Here is a 14,898-nt window from a genome sequence, read left to right as displayed (position 1 = left end):
AATTTTACAACTGAGTTGGGGGTTAGAAGCAGCCCATCCTACTTATTTGTTTTGGGGTTTACTGATTGTTGTTGTAATTATTATTTTGTTCTACCTAAAATATGAGTTGTCTTCAAAATTCAAGTAAATTTTCCCTTCCTGTTGAGAGTACCCATCCTCTTCCAGAAAATTTTGGATGACATTATCCTTGCAAGAAATTCAACTCTTTCTTATAGAAATAAGACATTAGTTACCTGCATTATAAGGTAATAGAAATCAACACAATGTAGACAAAAGGTTTTTTTTAATGGAAAACAAGTTTAATTTCTACATAGAATGCAAGATATAGTGCTCCCATTTCCCCTTTTTTTCCTAGACAGGCTTTCCAAGATAAGAAAAGGAGACAATGTGTAGTATAGCGTAGACAATACAATCTAGCTTGCCCCATCCTCCTGCCCAGAAAATCCTTTTGGCATTTTAAATCAGTGGGAAAGGTCAGTAGGTAAAAATATAGAAATGGGTTTAGTCCACAAAAACTCTTAGGAAAATTAAAAGTGTCAGTACAGTAAGTTATCCTGGCACAGGATAAATCCACTTGGCTAGACTGAAATGTTGTGTTCAGAGTATTGTCAAAACCCAAGAAATGCTTTGTCATGTTGTATGTACCAGGCCTTTATATTAACCCACCATTCGTTCTTCTTTCCTTGGATGTAGCCTGTTATATGAATACAGCAATGATGCCTTGTTAATCCTGGTTTGTTCTATAACACTTTGTGTGAACCTAGCTTCAAAAGTTAGGGACAGGAATTCTTTACTTTAAATCAGTAGTTTTGGCATATTTATTCTGTTGGACTTGATAATTTCAAGAACATTCTTACTTTATTTTTAATTTTATTTTATTAAACTTCAACAAATTGCAACACTTCTTTTTTTAAAAAAAACCAAAATCCCTTACCAGTTTATGGTTGTATATACAGTATACACTAATTATAATATAACTGTAGAACTATTATGTAAAAAACTATGGCACTTCAAGGAAAAGTTAAATCAAGAAGAGATGGGAGACATCATTTCTTTCCATATGAACAGCAGACCATTCATATTTTTTCACTTACAGAAAGTCTATCCTAATATAAGCTTGCATTGCATTTGTAAATCTTTGCTTGGATTTAGAGAATTTATATCACCAAAAATGGGTGTAGCTTCCCCCAAACAGCAGTCTGAATAGTACCGCCCCTATCATTTTCAGTCAGCAGATTCTAGAAAACCTCACGCAGGGAAAGATTAATCTAATCTTTGGATATTTGTTTTAAATGTATTTTCTAGGATTCTTGTGTTATTCTCATTTTAAAAGAACTTCAAGTTGGCTTTGAAGCTAATGGGAATATTTGGATGTGAGGTCTCATGATTGGGAGAAGAGCAAAGAGTTACTGTTGATTAAAGAAATGGTCTTCCTTATTTTAAGTCCTGAAATTGCAACTTAATTCCTATAAATGCCAGTATGCCATAAAAGAATCACATATTTCACAACCCTTTATACTTCTTTCCTTATTTTAGATTCTTTAAGGTTATTACATGGAAGTTTAGTAAGTTACAAAAAAGACGTTGGCCCCAAGCAAACTTTGATTTGCCAGAATTCCTAATACTTCAAGACAGGTTCTTGGTAAATAACATCTGCAGGTGGTTGAACACTTCGATGAAATTGTGTCGCTCTGCCAGACAAAAAAATCATGGTATAATAAGAGGAGATGATGAAGAACAACCATCCCAATATTCTTATGATCAAAGGATGTTTTAAGTCTATGGCTCTTCTATGAGAATCATATATTCTCAACATATCAAAAATTGAGAGGTCCTGTTTTAACCCGTCCTTGAGATCTATTGTATTTTTTTCTTTAATTTCAGTTATTATGTTAGTATCTTCCAACAATATTCTGTGTCTTTTTTAAAAAAAAGACATTTAAAGAAAATGATAGTAAAAGCACAGAGATTCAGATCAGATGAAGATGATGTACAAAGATCAAGGTAACATCTTCAATCTGATACCCTTCAGATGTTTGGGGACTACATTCCAAAATGGTCCAGCAATTGTAGCTCTTGGCCATGTTGGCTGGGAATATTCTTTAACTCTGGAGAACAGAGACTGACTTTACATGCAGAGAATCAAATGCCTGAGCAGATTTTTTAATCAGATTTTAAGACTGAGAATGCAACTCCAACTAGGATATTTGGAGGTTTTTAACCAAAGCAGACTAAACAGCTGTTTTCAAGAAAGATAACCTGAATAACCTGATGTTCAGGATAGTGTTAAATTGATTGGATATATGACCTTAAACATACATTCTCTCTCTGTACTCCAGGGCACCATGTCAACTGTACATTGAATTAGGGAGGAAACTTTGAACTGCTTGAAACAATTGGTTTATGGAGCACCCTGATTTGGCAGCCATGTAAGTGTTTATCAGATTATTCAGATGACCCAGATCTAGACCGATAAGAAAATAACCTGTTGTAATGGCTGGAGATGGAGCAGCAGCTTGGGGCTTTCCAGGTATTTTGAATTCTCATGCCTAATCTCTGTGGCCACCAAAAATAGTTGTAGGATATAAAATAGAACCTTAAAATCCTGAAAGTTGCCCTTAGAGGATCAAAGTGGAGTAATCTTGATCTTCTTTTTCACACCCTTTAGCTTTCCCAAGGTTAAGCTGATGTTTATTTAATTATTCTTATATTCTACCCTCAAGTTAATTCATATTCTGTCCTCAAGTTAAGGTTAAACCTCAAAATATGAAAAAGGGTCAGTATAAATATCCCTAGGTTGCACAGAATCTTTGAACAGTTTAAAACAGGGGTCTTCAAACTTGGCCCTTTTATGACTTGTGGACTTCAACTCCCAGAATTCCTCAGTCAGCGTGCCTGTCTGAGGAATTCTGGGAGTTGAAGTCCACAAGTCATAAAAGGGCCAAGTTTGAAGACCGCTGGTTTAAGATCACCTCCAGGTCTGTCATTGGGTCAACAAACAGAGTCAAGCATGAGCCATATGACCTCATAACAAATCCATCTTTTATCTTGAAGTGCTTTGCCTGGGCAGAACCTTTGGACCATCATTAGTGGGAACTCTGGCTTCTCACTGTCTTCTAGCTTTTTTCGCTGAACATTAGCATTGTTCTTTTCAAAATGGAATGAAGACCACCACAGGTTAGTTTCCAAAGACTTCTGAAGTTTGGGAGCGTGGATACAGTGGTGGCAAAATTTGGTGTGGAGGTGTCCTTAGAATGAAGGTTAGAATTATGAAAACCCAAATTCAACTCTCCATGAAACTTACTAGATAAGTTTGAGTTATAATTACTGTTTATCACTTATCCTGCAGGGTTTCTACCAGTGCCCTGTGAGAACGTTTGGACTCTGTGAGAGATAACTGAAATGAACAAACCCAGGAGCATTTTTATAGGAGACAGCTCAGTTTTATAATTCTAAGAATAATCTTCAGAAGCAAATGGAAGTATATGTGGCTCTACTGTTCATTTTGATGTTACTTTTTTATCAGCTTGGATTGTTATCAGCTTGCAGGTTAGCATGGTCAGCAAATTCATATATAAGGAGCTATAGCGTCCACCCTGACCTCTCTGTATATTCACCTGGAAAGGAACACAGAGGCTTATGAAAGTAGATGTAAACTGTAATAAAGGGTTATGCTCATTTGTATATTCAGAAGAATCTGTGCAGGGTTGAGCAAAGAGCATGGATCACAGTTGCCATCTGTTTCTGCACTGCAGAGTGTTCCAAGATCTTTATTGGCAGAACAAAAGAGTGTATTTTACTCATTGTTGATAAAAAAACAAATGAACAAAATAGGAAATTAATTAGAAGAAATGTGCAGTATGTGAAAAAAAAATATACAATGAGTTCTATGTTTATAAAATATACATATTAAATGTTCCAAAGGTGCTTTTTTCCAAAAGGGAACTGGATTTTCTTGATTTTTTTTCCCTTTGAAATGTTTTGCTTCTCATCCAAGAAGCTCCTTAGTTCCAAAGTTCTGTTCAATTCTTCGATAAGAAGTGAAACATCTTTCTTAAAAAAGGAAACCAAGAATGTCCAGTTGTTTTGGAAAAAGCATCTTTGGGACAACCATGACGTGGATATTGAGAATATTCTTAGACACATATGTATATATATTAATTACCTATTTGTGTTTAAAGCTATGTACATTAGATGCATACAAAAGTTCTGTATTTCAGGGAAAATGTAAAGGGTCAAATTCCAATCCTGATAATTTCATGGGCACAGAGCTTTCCTAAGAGCAATACAGAAATATTTGGCCACTGCCATCTTCTGGGATATATTTTGAATTTTCTGACTAGCATTTCCTAGTGATCTCCCACCCAGATAGTAATGCAAAAAGAAATATGGCACACATGTGCATGTGTATGTATTAAGAGCACTAGCTCTTAAACCAATTAAGAAAAGAAAGGAACTGGGATGATGACCTTTGAATGCAGACATTGCAAGAGCCAGTTATTTTTCAGCACTTTGGTCTCCCAGCTGACATGCGACACCACTGGTAAATTTCAAGGCAGACTTCTGAATGAATGTTTAAGAACTTTAGTGATTATTCTACTCATTTTGTTTTTAATGAAGATTAAATAAACATGGGTGGGCAGGGCAGGAAAGGATTACATTTAAGCACTTGCTGGCAACAAGAAGTCCTTTGTGTAGCATTATTTCTAGCTTTAACACATGCCCATGTGGGAACTGTAGCAGAGATAATTGCAAAACTATTTGAACCTTTCCCCCCCCCCCAAATACCATCCCAGTAAAATTGTGGAGGTGTGTGTATCCCTTTTCCAACCAGGAATTACAGTCTATTTTAAGATCATCTTGACAATGTTCATTTATAACCATGATGTTGGTACTTTTGTAGGATCTGTTAGAACTTGCAGTAATTCTTCCATCAGGATCCATAGCAAAAGCTGGTGATAATCATACTGCTGTGAGTAATTTCTAAGTTGATGTCTAGCAGACTTTCACATCCTGGATTACAGCATCTGCCTGTTCTTAGGATTTACTTGCATCACTTCCTTTTTTTTCTGCTTGTGTTTTATAAGTCTATCCCTTCCCTCTTTTCGGTAGAGTTCTTTTTCAGATAGGGAAACTCTTTTAAAGGCTGCAGCTCAGTTCTTAGAGAGAGGCAGCCAGCCTTTGCAGCTGCTCCAAATTGAAGCATGCAGGAGGCCATGGTAAGCTCAGCTCCTCAGGCCCATGGGTGGCTGATTATTCTTATGATGTTTACATTTTAGCACAATAATAAAACAGCTGCTACAGATGGTGAGTTACTGTACACCATAGAATCATAACAGATTTAAGAATGGCCTACAATCAACGTGGAGAATACTTGGTCCTGCAGAACTTACTGAATTATAAATCTCATCATTCTTCATGTACGGTCATTCTTGTTATGGAGCTGCTGTGATCTCTCATTTGGCAGTCCCCCAACATCTTTATTCCTGAGCTAGAGAACCAACCATGTATAGGTCTTTAACAGGGCCAATCTTAATATTAGCCACAAAAAAAGGAAACATATTGGATGGTAAATTTGAAAAAGCTCATAGAAGAGTCTACACAGTCTCTTGTCCAGAAGGATTGATTCATTGCACTGAACATGTCAAGCTCTTTGCAGCAATTGATAAGTCCTTTAGCATCACTGCAAAGGCCACCTGTGAATTGGCTGTGGCTCCTGCCTGCAAATGCAGTTGTCAAAGTGAGTTCACAATGTGTTGCTTTCAAAACTCCACCAAAGCAACATGGACAGGGCAGTTGATGGACTACTCAGGGAGTAAGTAGCATTCTTTCTACTGTTGTGGAAAGGGGAATTCAGAATGGAAAATGAAGAATCTCAGATGGCAATTCCTGTGATTCGAAGACAACCTGGTGGCCTCCAAAATCTATTATCTGGGTCCTTCTAAGAGCCTTTTTGAAGTTGTCATTCCAAATACAGGAGGCCATTACAATGAACTAGTATACTTTGGAGGGGAACTGTCCCACTCATATGAATATACAAATCTACTATGATGGCCAGTGAGCAAGTGCAGAGTGCTCTCCTCTCACCAGTGACTAACAGCTACTGCCCCATCTGCCTTGGTGTGTTTGATCATCCAGGCCTTATTTTTAAATCAGAATTTCAGGGAGGTTTCCTTTTAGTTTGCTGAACATTATATCATGGTTGTGGTATGAAATGTTTTGTGAACCAGACTGGCCAAATGAAAACAGACTTCTGTTCTAAAGATAGAAAAGAGGAAGGAAGGTTATACATCTTCAAATTGCAGATAACCAGGACAGAAGTTCATGTGAGCTTTCTGACACCTGCTCTGTAGATCATGGGCTGCAAACTTGAGATCTTTGCTCCTTCTAAGATAGCAATGGGATGGGATAGTTGTGTCTAAGGCAGTTGGCTTTGAAGATTTTGAGGGGGGGTTATGCTGCTGAGCATCTTTGGTTTAATCCTCAAGGTAACCATATCCCTTGCAGCTTTCGTTGATATAATAATACCTTGCCAACACTTTGATGCTTCAAGGATAGTCCTGGAAGAAACAGATGATTCATCAAGGACAAGAGAAAGTAGAGCAATTATGTGGCTCAGAGCACAGGGCTGCAGGGAATTCTCCTCCTCTCCCTGCTCCTCTAATGATTAACATCTCAATTGGACCTTGTTTTTTAATTTATTAAGGATTCCTTCTCCATAAAAACCTACACATTAATTGTCTTTAATTACCTTGCCATATATTTTAGATGCTTTTTAATTGTTTGAAACAGAGGTTAACTTCAGAAATCTATTAGTAGTGCCTGAACTTATGTAAAGCCAAAGAAATCTTGGAATCTCCAGCTAATAGAAAATGGAGGGTACTATACAGAAAATGGGAAATTCTAAATCTGAAAACTGCACCCCCTCAAGTTGCTCTCAGAGAAGAGCAACTAAAATTATCAAAGGCCTGGAGACTAAAACATATGAAGGAAGGACTTGGGTTTGGCTAGTCTAAAGAAAAGAAGAAACAGGGGGGACATGATAGCAGCATTCCAGTATTTGAGGGGCTGCCACAAAGAAGAGGGAGTCAAGCTATTCTCCAAAGCACCAGAGGGCAGAACAAGAAACAATGGTTGGAAACTGACCAAAGAGAGAAGCAACCTGGAATTAAGAAGAAACTTCCTAACAGTGAGGACAATTAATAGTGGAATAGCTTGCCTTCAGAAATTGTGGGCACTCCATCACTGGAGATTTTTAAGAAGAGACTAGACAATCCCCTGTTTGAGATGGTATAGGTTCTCCTGCTTGAGCAGGGGGCTGGACTAGAAGACCTCCAAGCACCATTCCAGCTCTATTCTATTCTAAAACCTAAAATCAGTGGAATTTGATGAGCTAAAGATTTTTTCCTCATAGCTCAGAGAAAATGTTTGCCTGATTCTGTATGATATATGTACTTTATAATATTTTTAAAGTGAAACCTATAAATGCTTCAGATCTCCAACTTCTAATTTGCAAAGGAGCAATCTCATTGATCCAGGTAATTAGTTGTAAATTCTAGAGGGACAGTAGAAGCAAGTTTTAAGGAAAATGTAGAAAGAAGAAATTGGCATTTTAATGATTTATTTTACGCCATCTGTGTGGAGAGGATTTGCATGTATGCAAATAATTTAATTGCCATATAATGTAATAGGATAACTTCATTATGACCCAAATATATGATTCAGCTTTTATTAACATGAGAAAAAATGGACAGAATTGGAGAGTGCCCCATTTAATCAAATATTTTGCTTCCACCAGAACTTGTGCTAAATGTTGTATCTCAGAAATGATGCATATTGAGCATAGCATTCTCAGTGCCAGTATGAGAGTAGCATATAGTCATTGAGTATAATAATCACCTCCTCCATGAATTCCATTTCTAAAGAAATTGGATGAATTTAGACAAGGTTTTCCACTTGTAATTGCCTCATGTGCCATTCCCAAATTAATGTACCATTTCTTCTGATTATGCAATCAGTCTGGAAATATCCTCAACTCATGGACATGATCATAACTGATCTTGGGAATCCCAAATCAAGTGCCAATCCACTTCATTTAATAACACTGAGTTGTAGGAGTACCCAAGATTGACTGAAGTGAGCTTTTCTATAGAGTAAGGCAGAGGTCCCCAACCTTTTGGGCACCAGGGACCGGTTCTGTGGAGAGAGGCTTTTTCCGTGGACCAGAGGGGGCATGGTTTTGTGTGCTGCCTGCATCCCGCAGATGGGGCTTTGCTTGTTTGTGTGGACCGGTTGCTGGCATGCCGCGGCCTGGTACTGGTCCACAGACCGGGGGTTGGGAACTCCTGGAGTAAGGGATTGACAGCCCTTTCAGCTGATGATTACCATTGTGACATTTTACATATTAGAGATGATATATAATAATGTAGCCTTTTTCTTTAAATAAAAGCTATTGTAAAATGTTTGAAATTGTAGCAATTGGTATTCCCACCCTGAGATGTCAGTATTATGAAGATGAATAATGTAAAACAGGTGAGCTCAGGTTGAACCTTTTGATCAGGGCCTATTTTGTTCAACACAGCCAGGAAAGGTTAATTGATATTCTATTAGCAGAAGGTAATCATTAAAGGAAGGATTCATGAGAGTTGGGGCTATTTTTGAAATGGCTCACATATCCATATATAAAGAAGAAGATTGGTTCTCCAGTTGATGCCTGGGTGGAGTCAGGGATAAGGGATGTGAGCCCAGGGCAGGTCATTTCAAAGGAAGAGGGAGAGAAAAAAAAGTGAACCAAGGAGTTCTTGATGGCATTAGCCAAAATTGAGGATGCAATCTTGGAAAAGTGCTGGAATTGTTCTCCTGGGATCTTTGTCCTGAAAGAGTACCATTGTTCCCCCAGTGACTATATGTTTGTTCATAACACATTTTCTCATCCCAAGAAAATCATCCTGCCCTTGAAACTACTCACTGCTCAGGAATGTGAGGAACAACAGTCTTAATTGTAATACTAGTTATGTAGTATTCTTGTTTCATGTGTGTTTCTTTACTATAATCATTGGAATAACTGCATAAGCCAGCCTTTTCCAACATGGAACCCCCAGATGTTTTAGATCAGAGGTCTCCAAACTTGGCAACCTTAAGACTTCTGGACTACAACTATGGTGGGCTGAGGAATTCTGGGAGTTGAAGTCCACAAGTCAAAAAAGGGCCAAGTTTGAAGACTCCTGTGTTAAACTATAACTCCCAGTATTCCATGTTCTGTAACAGTGGGTAGTTAAGCAATTATCAGCCTTACATGTATAAAGTTGCAGCTGTTGTCATATCCTCTGATTGTCGATACCAATGCTTCTCAACTCTGGTCATTTTAAAATGTGTGGACTGCATCCTGCTTAGGAATTCTGAGAGTTAAAGTTCACACATCTTAAAGTGGCCAAGGTTGAGAAACACTGGTCTATGCTATCATTGACCCATGAGATTTTGCATGGTATAATACAAGTTGAAAAAAAAATAATAAAAACAATTTAAATGGAATGTCATGGAACTTTTCTTTTTTAAGATTTCCACTCACAAGCATTTCTTATGGCTCAGCTGCAAAAATACAATGGAAGCCACTATTAAATATCAATTTTAATTATACTCAAAAGTTAATAAACTGTTCACACAGAAAATGGAATTAAAAGAAAAATAGGTAAAAATAATCAAGTTGCGTTTTTCAGATTTTTCTTTCAACACTCTGGTATATAGATAGTAAATGAACAAAATTTTCCAACTCCCTTTGTTTCATATGGAAACTGTTCACCCAGTAAAAAAAAAATAGATATATTCTGCCTTTACATGCTTGAGTATGTAACAATGAGTTGTTTTTTTCAATCATTTTGAAGAACTGTATAAAACAATATATGTTACACGGCCTACAGCACTGTTTTTCAATCCTAGCAACTTTATAATAAGCAGACTTTAACTCCCAGAATTTCCATGCTGGCTGGGGAATTCTGGGAATTGAAGTCCACCCTTCTTAAACTTGCGAATGTTGAGAAACACTGTTCTATAGAATTTTGGAAATGAGAGGGCCAAATCTGTTTCATTTGTTCCTTTCAAATATAAAAATAAAACATTCCTTTAGCTTCCAGGACATCTAACCCACAATTTACTTAATCAGAATTTACTCAATCAGATGGATTCACATTAGCCTTTGAAGCATCAAAGAGTTGCACCAGTTGGTTTCACATGTTCTGCCAGAATTTCCCCAACTACCTTTGAGCCCATCCAGTTATCTGAATCCTGTCACTTACCTCTTCTTGCCTAGCCCTTCTTCAGTTTCTGACTGGGTTTTCTCAGCTCTGGGGGGTAAAATAGCGTTGGCTAGTATGTGACTAACTTCAGCCAATGGACCATTGTGAATTCAAATGAATTGCTTAGTTCCCAAATAAACTGAGCAATGAACTCGGGGCATATTGGCCGAAATATGGTGGATTCATTTATGATTTGCTAGCACACCAAATCAGTTAAAGAGTAAGGAGCTGCATTCACACAACATGCTAAACTCAGTTAGCATCATTCTTGTGTTAACTTTCTTTCGAATGCCAGGAAGGCAATTTTGCCAACTGGGCAAACCCGGCCTTAGGGGAGTTTATGGCTAGTTTACAGGTCAAGGTATTCTACAGATTTAGTAAGCAGAAGGAATCAACCGTGGCATTATTTTATTTTATATTTTATTTTATGTTGTATTTTATTTTATTTTATTTTATTTATAATCCAGCACGTTGCCAGGCTAATCCTGCCAGCGTGGCTATTCAAGGGATGCGTGAACTCGCAAAACTGGAGTCATTCACTCACAGCTGGGGCATCGCGCGTCGTGCGAACGCGACTCCTCGGCGTAAAGGAAGCCTGCTGCCGCCTCTGATCTTCCTCCCTCCTTCTCGGCGCGGAAGGAGTTAAGTTTGGCAGCACAAGACCCGGTAAGGGGGAGTCGCCCGAAGCCGAGGCAGGCAGCGCAAACATCGCAGCGCATTCCTGGGTAGCCCTCAGCTGCCAGCATCTGATTAAAACCATCTCTCTCGCTGTGAGTGGCTAACTAAACAGAAGGCTGGAGTGCGGCTGCGTCTATTTAAGCGGAGTTGCCGGAGCTGCGCTTTCGCCGGCTCCAGTAGGAAGGCTCATGCGCCAAGCGGGTCGGGGGTAAGCCGGGTAAGTTGGCAACCAAGTAAGGCGCGTCTGTGGGAGCCTCGGAGGGCGAAGCTGTAAAGGGGTCGCGGTGGGCTGCGCGTTTGGAAACGCCAAGTTGGGTGAAAGAAGGAAGGAAGGAAGGTGAACGCTAAAGAGATGAAGCCGAGGCGGTCGCGGCTTGGGAGGGAAGCGTCTTCCGCTGCTCTCTTTTCTTCTTCGGCGCCCCCCCAAAAGAATCTCGCTGAATCTATTCCTCCGGGCCGGTCGCCTTGCCGAAAGCAGTTGCTTTGCTCGAGCTGCTTGCGAAATAAGAGAATGTTTTCTGATCTCCATCGGAGCTGGCTTGCTGAGCGCCGAGCAGAGGCGCATGGATTATGTGGGCTATTAAACCTCTATGGAGACAGATTTTTTTCCCCTCTTAACGTTTTCTAAAAGCTTTTTAAAAATTTTGTTGCCAAAAATGGGGGAAGGGGGGAGAGTACTCTAAGACTTGTTCGAGGAATCCAGAAATCTTGGGAGGGTGACGGTAGGAAAAAGGGAGTTTAACAGAATGAATGGAAGCACATAGAGACCGAGCGAGCTGTAAATATGGTGTTTTGTATAGGAAACTTGGCTTAGAGATTACCTTTTCAGCATGGAAAATACTACCATAAGAGCCCAGGATTTCGTGGGGGGTGGGGGTTGATTTCAAAACATAAGTATTGGCACAGCCTAAAACAAAACAAAACAAGCAAATGTTTGCAGCTGCTGAAAAGGAAAACTTGGAAGAGTTGTTGAATAAAGATTGCAATGAAATTTCAGAAGAAATTGCAAATTCCTCAGGACTGGGATGTGTGTGTGTAAAATAGAGTTGTAGGCATTTCCTCTAATGTAAACTCACTTGTTCATATGCTAAAAATGTTAAATTAAGCCCTGCTACTTTGAGTCACTGGACAATGTTCTAAACATAATAGCTTTGCCTGGGGCAGAATTTCCTCCCAGGTGTAACATTATTCCTGCAGCTCCTTCCTTGACCAAGTGAAAACAAATAGTAACTTCCCCAAGCAGCCCAAAATGGAATAATATGGTCTTTCCAATAGCAATGGCTGAATGGTGCTTTATCCGTAAGTGAAATTAACTTAAGCGTGTCTGGCTCTTCTTTTGAAGATATAGTATTGTTACTTTTAGAAGCCTCTGAAGGGCTTGTAGTGGTCTGTTTCCTTCAACCTGCTCACCCCAATCCCTGTTTGTTACAAGGGAAAGGCTAAACCTTTCTTATGGGATAAAATGCATATTTAGTGTCAGCATCTGGAACCATCGGTCTAAAAAAACCAATACTGACAACGTTATGTGAATTAATAGTCTATGGTTTCAGTAAGATTTCCTGTTCAATGAAAATGGAAGCAAAGATTATCTGGAGATTGCAGGATTAATTGTGAACAGACATATATTCTTGCTTACAAAAGTGGATTTGCCATTTTATCTACTGGTTCTGTTGGTCTGCCTTCTAGAGCTGGGTTCATACCCAATTAGCTTCATTACTAGGGGGAAAAATGCTTTCCTCACTGGTTTTGGATTTAGGAAGCCTCTAGCATACACCCTAATGTGTATTGATGTGGGCTTCAGGGAAAGCTGCTTATACTCTTGTAAGGAAAATTATCTCCAGCTGTATGTAGAGATCCTGCAAAAGCTTAGTTGAAGCTAGAAAAGGGAGCTAAGTAATTGCACTATCATACAATGGTTTCTTGACTATGTGAAGCAAAATGAGAGATGGCTGATTCTACCTCACAGGTGTGATAAAGAATGCAGGATATAGGAGTCAGGCTGTGTTGTGGCTTCTGTTGATGAAATAAAATCTAAAATAAGTAGGTTTCATGGTGTTCTGTGTATAATCTTGATTAGCTGAGATGGTTGCTGTTCGCTCAGCCTGTTTGATGTGTACAGTTGACAACTACATGTCAAGGAAAATAATTTTCAGCAATGCTTTTGTGACCTCTGATACAAACGATGGAATTTTCTCTTGGACTACATGTCCAGGAAGACCTGGAAATTGCTTTGTAAGCAGAAGACTATGTGAGTGAAGATGTAATGTTTAACTCTGGTTAAAAATGGCTTCTCGGGCTACTGAATTTGGGAGCAATTAGGATCAAGGAGTACAATTTATGAGGAAGCTTGAAGACCACAGTAGTTTCATTAGTAAAGCAGCCCCTTACAATGGTTGTGCAAAATCTTAAGTACTCATTGCATTCTTTCAGTCATGTAAATGTTGAGTCATCTTTTTCAGTCCCAGCAAGGGGCTGTAACAGCAATTAAAGATATAGAAGATAACCAGCTTAGCCTGCTCTGTAGAGCTGAGATACATACAGCCAGCAGGAGAGTTTATCAGAAAGCTGGTTTCAGCAAGGTTTTTATAATCTAGTTAGTCTTTCAATATGATACTCTTCAGATATGAGATCACAACTTCCTGAAGCTGCCAGGTATGGGGAAGGCAGATTATGGATAGCTTGAAATGTATGGATGTATGTAATGAATGAATGTAAATCCATGGGATTCTTAAAGCAATGAGATGCATAGTGTGTCAACCTCAGGTTATATTAGCCATTTATTGTGTGGAGCTAAATTCCTAGTGAGACTTCTGAATAGGGCAGTTGGCATCAAATCATGGCCATACAGAAACTTTGCTTGAATGTCTTCATTTTTGTTCTAACATATGCTGAGAGTATCTTCCTCAACCCTCTTGGATTTCTTTGGATGAAAACTCCTGTAATAAATTCTGAGGGACCTCTGAAATGTAAACATTACAACATGTTTTTCTGAAGAGTTGCTTCTACTGGAAATTAATTGGAAGGCAGTTGTGATGATGAGGATATGACTAATTTTCAGCCTTATATAGTTTTTCACTAATGTTGCCAAGCAAGACATATGAGGGCTTTGCTAAAAGGATATTTGATTAGGAAGGAAAATGAAGAAAGGAAGATGAGTCAATTTGCCTTCTAGTCCAATTGTGTTTGGCTACAATTTCTTCAACCTGATGTTTTGGTTGTGCTGCCTGGAAGTTATGGGGACTGAAATCTAAAACATTTGGAGGTACCTGACTGCTTATTCCTAGGTCTGTTTTATATATTGTGTTAGCCACCCAAGTCAATGACCTTAATACATCTGTCATGGCCTCACTGATTTTCAGTACCATTAACCATGGTATTTTTCTGGATCACTTTGGTGAATTGGGAGGCACCATGTTGTAATGATTTCCCCCTAATTCCACTTCTGGGGGGAGTTGTCCCACCCTAGAACTTGGCTTTGCAGGTGTCTCAGGGCTGTACCTTCTCCCCACTAATTTTAAATATCTACAGGAAACTAGTAGTGGTGGTCATTCTCTGTCGTTCCCTTCTTCTATTGCCCTCAATCTTTCCCAGCATTAGGCCTTTCTCCAGTGAGTCCTTCCTTCTCATTAGGTGGCCAAAGTATTTGAGTTTCAACTTCAGGATCTGGCCTTCTAAAGTGCAGTCGGGGTTGATCTCTTCTAGGACTGACCGGTTTGAACGCCTTGCAGTCAAGGCAGTCCAAGGGACTCGCAGGAGTCTTCTCCAGCACCAAAATTCAAAGGCCTCAATTCTTTGGTGCTCAGCCTTTCTTATGGTCCAACTTTCACAGCCATACATTGCAACTGGGAAAACCATGGCCTGGACTATACGCACTTTTGTTGGCAGGGTGATGTCTCTGCTGTCTAGATTTGCCATAGCTTTCCTCCCC

At 39.1% G+C, this 14,898-nt stretch overlaps 1 protein-coding gene across 4 annotated transcripts in view; it reads left to right on the top strand.

Moving 5' to 3' along the window:
- The window catches only part of DAB2 (DAB adaptor protein 2), a 71,022-nt gene that overhangs the window by 17,417 nt on the left and 38,707 nt on the right, over window positions 1-14,898 (top strand). For 2 of the 4 annotated variants that reach the window (XM_039347952.1, XM_039347951.1), the window contains exon 1: window positions 10,965-11,187. The exons of 1 other annotated variant lie outside the window; for it this stretch is intronic. The gene's annotated coding sequence lies outside the window, so the exon portion shown is untranslated. Of the gene's footprint in view, window positions 1-10,964; window positions 11,188-14,898 lie in introns of those variants that run through there. One more of the 4 variants, XM_039347954.1, reaches the window with a different exon arrangement.

This window comes from Crotalus tigris, unplaced genomic scaffold, assembly GCF_016545835.1.
Source record: "Crotalus tigris isolate CLP2741 ecotype Arizona unplaced genomic scaffold, ASM1654583v1 scf7180000018103.2265978, whole genome shotgun sequence".
Classification (NCBI taxonomy): Eukaryota; Metazoa; Chordata; class Lepidosauria; order Squamata; family Viperidae; genus Crotalus; species Crotalus tigris.
This window is presented reverse-complemented; position numbering and strand designations above follow the sequence as displayed.